Below are 12,285 nucleotides of genomic sequence, written 5' to 3' on the forward strand. Positions count from 1 at the left end.
ACCGTGTTGGTGTCATTGTTTTTGCGAAATATAACTGAAACGTTCGAAAGCGATAAAAACTAAACAAATCTCAAACGAACAGTGTAATTGGCATTCCTAGACAATGTATCAGGGTCGCGTGAAATTCCGTCCATTTCTATTAATAATGGAATATTAAATCAAAGAAAATTGAAGGTCATTGACTGGGACTTTAAACGGATCATTCTATTGTGTCAAGGCCATAAAGTCTGGCTATTCTTAGTTGCTGAAATGCGAAAATCCAATTGAATGAAATATTTTACAACATCTGCTGGTAATTCTAACTCCAGTACTCCGAGAAACATACGAGGAGTGTTGAATTGAATTAGCAATTTCAATGTAATATATATTTATTTTTGAAATTATAGTACGTGTTTTGAAACTGTTGAATATTTTTAATTTTGTTGGGGGGTGATGATTAGAGTATGTAACTGTTATTTATTAACGTTATATATAAAAATATATAACAGTGAAATGTTATCAGTGGAAACACTTGGGTAGTCGATTGGCTTCGCAAAGAATTGCCCATGAATGACCATCGAATTATAATTAGAGATGTTGTGGAAAAATTCAGGGATTTTGCATCACCATAATAATTCATTCATAATTCATTGCATGTTTTAAAATCTTGACGTATTAAAATCTCACCAGACATGGATCGGTCTGACATTTTCCTGTCCCCAAGAATAAAGCAAAGTCATATAGAGGTGTCAGTTTGCGAGCAAAGTTGAGATTAAAAATAAAAAGGGCCCAAGAAGTTCCAGACGTATTTTGGAGATCGGAAGAAGCACTGGTCCATAATAACTAATAGAAAATAGTTTATATAATAAATAAAAATTCTCTCTAGGAACAACATGTAGATGAATAATTAAAATTCGTATTAAAAAATTAAGATATCCATTAATTCTTGAACACGCCACGTATATTCACTATAATTGGTGAATGTTGTTTATACAACTGCAGTAGTACTATAAATAGTGGGATTGATATGCAGTTATAAGTTTGATTACAAATTTACTTTATACTTTTTACTATTTTAAGTTCACCAAGGTTAAACCATCATCACGTTTCCTCGTAATAAAAAGCAAAATACTTTTGTTTCCATCCTTCATCATCAACTAAGTTTTTTTCCAGAGCTTTTTTCTAATAACCTTCAGAGAATGTCAGTAAATTTAGTCATTAAATTACTCTAGTTTTGGAAACAATTTTGATGTTTTCCAAATAATTCAAAAAGGTGGAAGTGGTTAAATAACATAGTTTCACCAGAATTCAACATTATATATATATATATATATATATATATATATATATATATATATATATATATATATATATATATATATATATATATATATATATATATATATATATATGATTTCTTTCCGATCTTTAAGACGTTAATTATATTTTAAAATAGCTTTATCGTTTTAAAAACGTCGACTTTTCAATCTGCGAAGCTATTATAGAGAGAAGAAACCTAATACCCACATATGAGTTTGGGTTTGTTAACAAACACTCGACAATACAAAATGCCTATGAAGGTAAATGGTATGTTCAGCTATATTCTAAGATGTAGGACCAGCTTTTGATAAGGTATGACTTTCCATAAGGTACGGAGACCTTCTGATACCAACTGTCACCCAGCAAAGCAAAATAATTGCAAAGAGACATGAAGACAGACTTCACAGTTATGTTAATATCGAAGTAATACAACTCTTGGATAATACGAGAAGACACAGAGTCAAAAGAATCAAACTATTTGATTATGTTCAGTGCAGTGTAATGAAGTCCACTTAATAGAAAAAGAGCAGTGTAATACATAAACATTATTACACTAGAGGCTAAATTAGGGTCCTCCTAGATATATACCTAGATGTAAGGTATTGTAAAGATAAATTGTAGATTAATCGGTAACGGCTAGTAACAATGTAATAAATAAATTAAAATTGCAAAACCGGCAATCTCAAAATATAAAAAATAACCTCAATACCAATGTTGTACCTAAAATTTTATATCAAAAACACCGACCTCATAGAACACCAAATTTCTAAGAAAGACTGTGTTTTCTTATTTGTCCCCCAACATTATTATTTTCTTGAATATGTATCTCAAAAATGCTGTGCGTCAGAGATCGGAAGAAGCACTGGTCCATAATAACTAATAGAAAATAGTTTATATAATAAATAAAAATTCTCTCTAGGAACAACATGTAGATGAATAATTAAAATTCGTATTAAAAAATTAAGATATCCATTAATTCTTGAACACGCCACGTATATTCACTATAATTGGTGAATGTTGTTTATACAACTGCAGTAGTACTATAAATAGTGGGATTGATATGCAGTTATAAGTTTGATTACAAATTTACTTTATACTTTTTACTATTTTAAGTTCACCAAGGTTAAACCATCATCACGTTTCCTCGTAATAAAAAGCAAAATACTTTTGTTTCCATCCTTCATCATCAACTAAGTTTTTCTCCAGAGCTTTTTTCTAATAACCTTCAGAGAATGTCAGTAAATTTAGTCATTAAATTACTCTAGTTTTGGAAACAATTTTTGATGTTTTCCAAATAATTCAAAAAGGTGGAAGTGGTTAAATAACATAGTTTCACCAGAATTCAACATTATATATATATATATATATATATATATATATATATATATATATATATATGATTTCTTTCCGATCTTTAAGACGTTAATTATATTTTAAAATAGCTTTATCGTTTTAAAAACGTCGACTTTTCAATCTGCAAAGCTATTATAGAGAGAAGAAATAAGAAATAAAATAGAGAGAAGAAATAAATAATCACCAGAAAAAATATTTCATTCATTCTGAAAAAATCTTGATATACAATCGCTATACATGTTGCTTTTAAAAATGAATTTTTTTGTTTATGATTGAGGATATTTTTTGTTTAAAAATAGACAATAAATTTGTTTATATTGAGTAACCGTTAATTCATATTGCGCGTGGATTAGAAAATAACTTCAGTTTATTTTCGAATCATAACAAATCTTACGGAATAATACCGAACATCTGGTTCACTTTATTTTAGAACATTTAAAGATATTAGCTCTAAAATTAGCATATTTGATACATATTTTTATATTAGATGTTATTGATATAAATGTATTCCCTATTAATTTATTTTAAAATGATTTTTATATAAAATATTTATTTAAAATAACAACTGCTGTTTGTGTGAAATGGAGCTATTGGAGTGGACATAAAACCATTATACTAATAAGCGGGCTTTAATACATTATTCAGTATTTTATATATTTTACTCCATCTTAGTTATGTGACGTTTAGCTCAGTTTCGCTTTAACCATTGTGTTGAGTGGATGTCTAAATTGTATTATGGATAAATATAAGCCACAACAACGAACAGAAGTAGTGACAATATTTATTGAAAATAATCGTTCCATTATTGCCACTCAGCGGAAATTGCGTCAACATATTTTAATCGTCCAGTGCCTCACAAAACCACAATTTATTGTCTACATGCCAATTTTCGACAGTACGGTACGACAGCAGACAGGCGTAGTGGAAGACAACGTAATGGTCTCGCTCGCAACTGACATTTCGTAACGCTGAAAATGTGGCTCTAGAGCCTGCAGAAACATCAATTCGGAGACTTGGTTCCCACTTACACAGTTCTGCGCGTAGTTTAAGGCGAATTTTGAAAACTGACTTGAAAATGTTCCCGTGCAAAATTCAATTAGTCCAAAAATATCTACCGAGAGATCCTGACCTACAAGTTGAATACAGTATGGGAATCCTAAGGCTGTCTGGTGAAATTGAAGATTTTTCGTCTAAATTGATAAAGAGCGACGAAGCCCATTTTCTTCTCTGGCAACTGAGAACGTCAATAAACAGAACAGTCGGTTTTGGGGTACACGGAATCCTCAATTAACTCATGAAAAATAATTGCATCCACTAAAAACAACTGTATGGTGTGGTATTCATGCTGGAAACATTATTGGTCCCTATTTGTATGTAAATGACCAAGACGTTGCCGTTACTGTTACTACTGAATGGTACCAAGACATGATTCGAAATTTTGTTGTGCCTGAAATCGAAGAGAAGGGACTAGAGGACATACGGTTTCAGCAAGATGGGGCCACAGATCACACAACTCATTCAACAATTCAATTATTGAGTGACGTTTTTCCACGAAGACTAATTTCGCGAAGTGGCGTATAGCATAGCCAGCCAGATCTCCAGATTTAACAGCATCAGACTTTCATGAAGGGATTATTTAAAATCAAAACATTATGTGAATAAACCCCAAACGATTCAATATCTTAAAGACAATATTCTTCGCGAAATTGAAGAAATTCAGCCTTAGACGTTGTAGGATGTCATGAAAAATGTCTTAAATAGAGCCGAAAGTTGCATCGCGGTCACCATTAAGCCGATATAATTTTTCAATTATAACGAAAAGAAAAAGGAAAAGACCAAATAAACTTTTTATGAAATGTAAACTTACTTATAACTTCTTTGAACAAAGTTATAGGCAATCAAAATGGTAGCGTATTATAAAAACAAATGATGTGCACACTTACTTTCAAATATAAATGAGCGTAATACAAATCAATAAATATGTACCCAAGGTAGATGTATTATTCACTATTTGTGTCATCAAATATTTAACTTGATTTTAAGCAAATTTTTGTCTATACAACTAACGTAGGAATTTTTATAATTCATATAGAAAGGCCACATATTCTGTAACCTGGTGGTGGTTCCCTTAATAAGTAGTACCATGGTCATCAATTAGAACACACCAATTATAAAATATTATAGAGTTTAAAACCCTTCTGAGTTCAGTAACTTTTCCTGTTACCACCACGTCACTTAAACTTATTTAAAAAAACAGCATTTTAAAATATTCATTAAGCTATTAATTAATTAATATAATCGTAAAATGTAAATGAGTGAGACTCACCCGTAGTAGTAGAATTATATTTTTATGTCAAACGGTACAAGGAATTCGAAACTATACGAAAATTGCATGCGATGCCGTAATACCTAATTAAATTACAGCGTTCCGTCGCTGGCTCGCATCCACCAGCCAGTGATTAACGTTAAATATTTTTATTAGAATTCAACGGCGAGAACAATTGCCGGAGAATCAAACCCGAAGAAATTTGTGTTAGATCCGGCTAGTTAAGCTGGAAACGTTCGACTAAAACGCTTGTTGTGGGGTCTTTTTCGGATAAATTAACACTATACCAGTCATCATCATTAATATGATTAATACTTTATTACTTTTATTACGAACTGGTGGGCCTTTTTTCTTTCTGGCTACGCCATATGTATGTTGCTGTCAAATAGGACACGCCTTGATTTTTGCGTGTATATTGGTGGGTACATGTTTTAGGTTACATTACAAGTCTCCACGAGATAATAAATCATAGTTTCTCTTATTTTGGAACAAAATATTTTTTTATTTATGTCTGACTATTTTCATCTAAAAAGTAAAACTTCCAGCAAATACGATTTACTCTGTACAAATTCAAGCAAATTTTCAATGCACTGAAAAAATTTAAAAATTATCATAAAGCATTAATGACAAAAACCAAAGAAGTTCAATAGAATAATAACTTGCAAGACTTATTGCAGGAAAATCCAGTTAAAATTTTGTAATTTTTTCATTTTTCTTATTTATTCTGTTTGTCAGGTAAAAAAATTCTTTAAAAGTTGTAACAGTGCTATTGTCTAGTGTGTGGAGAAATTCGAACTCAGTTGCTAGCTAAAATCTAAACATAACATCTTTATTAGATATGTTTAGTATAATATTAATTATAAATTAATGTATTACTACTTTTCATTTGTACTTGGAATAATTCACAAGCACGACGAGTGCGAGAAAATACATCAATATGTATTCCTCAATTATAAAATTATAATAACTTAAGCTACAATTTACACTAAAGGTATACACTTTATATAAGTTCATATGGTTTGGTTCGCTTCAATTTTCTGATTCGAAGAATTTTGTTTTGGCAGCGTTGGATGAGTAGTTGATTTTTGTATTTAGCGCAACCCGATATTGGCACCATATAGGCCCAAATTAGCTTTATGATTGTCTGATAAATCAATCTCTTTGATTTTAGATCAAGTTGAGAGTATCTTCCGACTAACCAGTATAGTTGTTTTATTTTGGTTCTAATGTGTCTAATATGATGCAATGATATAGAATGAGAAGAATAAACATTCGTAGAAAAATAAATTAAGGATGCATAAACAGATAATAGGACATACACATTACGTGAAAATATATACTATGATAACATTGAAAATGGTACAGTTATTAGAATATAGTGTTCATTTGAAAATGAACACACATAATGAAAAATTACGTTATATTTTAAAATTTTGTTATAAAAATAAGAACAAAAATTGAAAAGGCCAAGCAATATAATCATATCAACATGGCCAATATTGGATGGATGGAGAACTAACTTAAACTATTTACAAAATGATATAAAGCTAGATACAAAAAGAAGCTTGATGTGTAGGTCTCTCATAAGTTGGGAATACGAAACATGTTATAACTAGTGATGGAAGATGGTTGGTGTACAAAGATCAGAAGAATGGGTACCGTTGTGCATAGTACAGATGCTCTAATGATCGTAATATCAGCATTTTTCTTGGTAAGAAATCGCAATTCACATAAAGGTTTCAGCATGACTATGATTGGAGACATATACGTAAATAACACTTGTATATGTATCTTTCGTATTACTTAATAAATATATTTACGATAATGCTGGTTATATAAGCAATATATATCATTACTAGCAAATAGATTGTAATGTAATAACTTATTAACTTTAAGAGAAACCATAAATGCGGCGATTTGTAAACGGAATGGAAGTATATATATGGATTAGCATAAATAATAAGCTAGCAGCAAATACTTACCAGCTTGTCGAAAGAAAACTATTCAACTCTGCCGTTTTATAGCATTATAACAACCAGATGATGAAAATGGGAATATGCAAAGAAATATGTTATGCAATTACGCAACGCTTAATGCAATATTCAAAAAAATCGCCTTCATAATTGCTAATTAAATAAAAACAGTTGAACACATTTTTCATAATTGATGATTAAATACAAGTCTTATTCAGAACAAATAGAGTGTCCAAAATTGTTAGGCTTCAGTAAAATAAAGTGGTTTGTATTAATGTCTAATAATTTAACGCTTTAAAAAGCTTTTTCGTACATGAATAAATGGTTTTAAAATAACATTTTTCGAGAACACCTGCTTTGAACTATGGTTATATTTTTTTTTGTTAATTACATCTTATATCAGATATACTTAGTACAATCTTAATTTACAAATTAATTTATTACTACTGTCAATGTTTCTCTATAAAGATTCGTATTACTTAATAAATATATTTACGATAATGCTAGTTATATAAGCAATATATATCATTACTAGCAAATAGATTGTAATGTAATAACTTATTAACTTTAAGAGAAACCATAAATGCGGCGATTTGTAAACGGAATGGAAGTTTATATATGGATTAGCATAAATAGTAAGCTAGCAGCAAGTACTTACTAGCTTGTCGAAAGAAAACTATTCAACTCTGCCGTTTTATAGCCTTAGAACAACCAGATGTTGAAGATGGCAATACGCAAAGAAATATGTTATGCAATAGCGCAACGTTTAATGCAATATTCGTAAAAAATCGCCTTCATAATTGGTAATTAAATAAAAACAGTTGGAGAAATTTTTCATAATTGATAATTGAATACAAATAAAAACACTGAGTTAAAATAAAAACAGCAAATTGTCTTCGAATGTATCATCGTAAGAATATATTAATTTTTTTGAATATATTTTAATAATTCATTCAGAGTCTTATTCAAAACAAATAGAGTCGTGTCTAAAATTGTTAGGCTTCAGTAAAATAAAATAAGGCTTTAAAAAGCTTTTTTGTACATGAATAAATGGTTTCAAAATAAAATTTTTCGAGAACACTTGCTTTGAACTATGGTTATATTTTTTTTGTTAATTTCATCTTATATTAGATATACTTAGTACAATCTTAATTTACAAATTAATTTATTACTACTGTTCTGTTGTGCTTGTACTCATAAACCAATCTTATTGATTTTAGGCCAAGTTGAGAATATATTCCGACTAACCAGTACAGTTGTTTGACTTTGAGTCTAATGTACTCTGTTTTTTGTCTAACATGATGTTTCCACTTTAACCTACCATCGAGATATATTCCGAGGTATTTAGCTGATTCTACTAGAGTATTCTGCATAATTATTGTCAAATCGTAGTGGAATACCGCTCGTTCCTGGGTCACGATAACTGCTGTTGTGCTTGATGTGCACAATTTCGTTGCATTACAAACCTATCCACTCTATTTCAGTCACTCTCGAATGCAATTGTAATTACCAATACAATTATTATCACTTTCCTTCGATTAGAAGTTGTGAATTAACTCTAACGATCTAAGTCATATCGTTTTATCCTTAACATTTTAAGTTTAACTAAATTGTATGCTTTATATATTACTAGTATGCTTTCCTACAAATAGTCCCACAACAAATTTAGGATCGCACCCATAAAAATTTGACAACCAACAAAAATGTTGATCCTTTGCGACAGTGCAATTATTGATGACTCTGATAGTGACACCTTGTATGAAAAAACAGAACTGTTGTTTTTACTATTTTCCTCACAATTACTTCATACCTTTTGATCATTTAAACCTGGATCATTAAACCTGGTCCCTGGACTTCTGAAAATATATCAAAACTAAAATTTGCCAAACCGGTCCAACCGTTCCGAGCTTTAGCGAGACTAACTAACAGCAATTCATTTTTATACATATAGAAGATTGTCATGTTAAATTTAACTGAAAAACAACATCTTTCCTTGACATTATGACCTTAAATTGCCAATAACATCAACACGTACAACTTCATTAAAACATATAAACTATAGAGAACAACTCTATCTATTTTTAAATGGAGTTTTATATCAATAAAACCCAATATAACCCTTAATGTCGTACCATGAGCAATACCAACTACACGGCAAGAAGATATAAACGACAGGTCTCCAATACGCCGATAACAACGAACAAATTCTTATCAACTCATTGATCCCATCAATGGTTTTCTGAGTCCACATAATCTCTATTAGTGATGTTCCACACGATAACGGTTTGGATTTATTCCATTGAAAAACGAAATCAGATTAGAGTTGCCGATAAAATGAATCGATTTACAACATAGGTTTTTAATTTATTGAAATTCTTATAGGGATATATTTACCCAGAGATATAGTTGAAGATTAAGCTAGACCTGATACAGTGTTTGTTCTCGTATTTTTTTCTCATAAATTAGGTGTATGACTTATTTTTTACATCACAGAGAAAGCTCTTCAGGTGGTAAAAGTAATTTTAATAAAAATCATATTTTTTTTTCATTATTTTAAGATACTGTACAGTAGTGGTCGCCCAGTGATGGAAATTCAACCACAAATTAATCATGTTTCTTTTATATATATATATATATATATATATATATATATATATATATATATATATATATATATATGTTTTCTTTTCTTTTATGATATATAATGTATATAATAAAATATATGTATCTTAAAACATATCAAAATAACCAAAAATAGGTAGTTTTTTTACAGTTTACAAAATAATATTAGAGGAAGTTTATTTAGTAACTATTAAATAATCTATTAACTTATTGATTAGACTTATTGATTAGATATAACACCTTAAAATTTAAATAACTTAAAATGTATCAACAGCTTTATCGAGAGTGTATTTTTTTTCTACATATTTTCATTATTTCATTCATGTATTCATATTATCTTTATCCATTAGTTCAAATCTCTCACCTAAAGTATACATTGAAAAACAATAAATATAGCAGGCTTATCTGAAAAAAGAATAATTTCTTTACCTAAATTTCTAAATAAAATTATATTATTTTTTACTTATTTAATCCACACTTTTTGAAACAATAGCTCTCATATATTATTTTCCTATTTATTTGTAAATATATTTATTTTAAACTATTATCTTATGTGGCCATTCCAGATATTTTTAATTTATGTTCTATGGTTTGAAAGTCTTTAAAAGGAATTTAAATTATTTTTAACAAGCGATTCATCTATTATAAAAAACCTATATTATATTAGAATATATGCATAGTTTTCACTTTCCTATCATTATTTGCCACAGGAAGCTATCCTGACAATAACAGTGTAATGCTATAATCAACGTGACAACAAAAACCGTCCTCAAGTTCTCACACACGCGACATATTCACCAAACTTGGCTCCATCCGGCAACCCTTTGTCGAACAGTCAGTGCAGAACACCATAAGGAAAGCGACCAATATACTGCAAATGTGTAGATGGTTTAAAGAGGATTCAATACATTCATACAATTTTACATACACAAAAATTTCATTATCGTTTGTTTTTTATGTAAAATAAAGTTACTGAAACCTTATAAACAAAATAAATATGAATGAAATGCTGTGTTAATTATCAATTAAATTTTAAAATAACAATTAAAAGTGGCACTACAAATTTCCTGGGATGTAGTATTTAGGGTGGTAAGCTGACGATGGTATGACACATACTTAACGAAGATTAATGATGACTCTTTATGTCCTATGAGTGTATTTATTTAATCTATGTCTATATGTCCTCCACGTATTTTCAAAACATGAATTGTATTTTATAGTATTTTATATTCCCTAATCAACTGGAAATATATAACTTTGTGTGTAAATTAGGTCTATTTATAATAAGGACATGGCCGGACATATTTTATTCCATATATATGCCGGATATATTTTGCCTGTTTCCCTGTAGATCTGATATGTCTCTTTAGTGTTAAGTGATTTTCACAAGCCCCTTTCGAAGCCAGCTAAACACCATTAATATCTCTCGGTTCTTGACAACTCGTAACTGATTTCTGACAATTTTGGACTGCTTTAATCCCATACCAATTGATGGTGTAAGAAGCTCATAATGCATAGTTCCTTCCCAATCTCACCAAATACTTGTCAAAGTGCCAAAGTGTCAAAATGTCAAAATATTCTTGCAGCCGTCAAAGCTCCTTCGGGCTTTGACACCAACCTCTTTCATCACCCGTAATCATGCATTTCAAAAATGACTCTATTTTTGTTTTTTTCTAATAGTGATTGGCAAATAGAAACCCAGTCCATTAAAATTTTCACTATTAATTCATGTGAAGATAAAGTATCCTGCTTCTTTTGGTATCTAGCCCTATGGAAATGAATCAAAAATATGTATGCACGATATTTAGATCCGTAGCATTGCTACAACATGGAGGATGTCGATTTACATAAACATGTTTAGGAATTTCAATGATTTTCCCAACGATTGGCTGGCTAGGGCGATATTCAACTTTAACAAGTCCGAAATGAAAATGGAAAACGTGAATTAGTTTTTCCTCAATCAAGAGACCTGAGAACAACAAAGGACACGATTAATTTTACGTACTTAAATTTTTTTGACGCAGTACTATTTTTACACATAAACTCAAAATAAATTTAACGAATCCTCATAGTTCAATTGAAGTCCAATTGAGGTCTTCTGCATCTTAGTAACGACATTGTTTCTCTACAGTGGGTTTATTACATGCTAAACGATATTTAGATTGGTTCAATTAATTGGCAAATAAACATCAAATACTATGGTCAATTGAGAGATACTATTTAAAACTCAATTTAAAAACCATATATTTTTATTTTATTATATCGATAATAATAATTGGGTATTGTTAAGCTTCAGCTTCAGAATTAAGTCGTTGGAAATATTTTTTAGAGTATTTTAAGTTATATATACAATACTACCTACTCATTTGTTAAAATTTTAAACAATATTCAAATTTTTATTAATCTATCTTAATATGTGTTTTATTACACAATGGAAATACGTCACTCATTCAGCCCTATAAAAGAATCTTACGAAAATATTAAAATAATTTTACGGAACATTAACTACTGCTATGAAAGAACGCTGTATGACGATTTAAAAGTTGCCTTCATGTTTCCTAAAGAAGAAGAGAGATTTATACAGTCTTATATGTGAATCTATCAAATACTTATCCAGAGTAAATGTTCCCTCCAAGAGCAGGGGATCCAACAAAAAAAAACACAGTACAAAAATCATTAGTTGATTCTTTAGCATATTCTTCAACCACGACT

The 12,285-nt window shown here is 29.8% G+C and overlaps 1 protein-coding gene across 2 annotated transcripts in view; it reads right to left on the bottom strand.

The window, feature by feature from the left end:
- loh (thrombospondin type 1 domain containing lonely heart) overlaps positions 1–12,285 on the bottom strand; it is a 339,759-nt gene that overhangs the window by 212,261 nt on the left and 115,213 nt on the right. The gene's annotated exons all lie outside the window — the stretch shown is intronic.

Source organism: Rhynchophorus ferrugineus, unplaced genomic scaffold, assembly GCF_030347505.1.
Source record: "Rhynchophorus ferrugineus isolate W39M unplaced genomic scaffold, kcgeb_rfMv2 rfM8, whole genome shotgun sequence".
NCBI lineage: Eukaryota > Metazoa > Arthropoda > Insecta > Coleoptera > Curculionidae > Rhynchophorus > Rhynchophorus ferrugineus.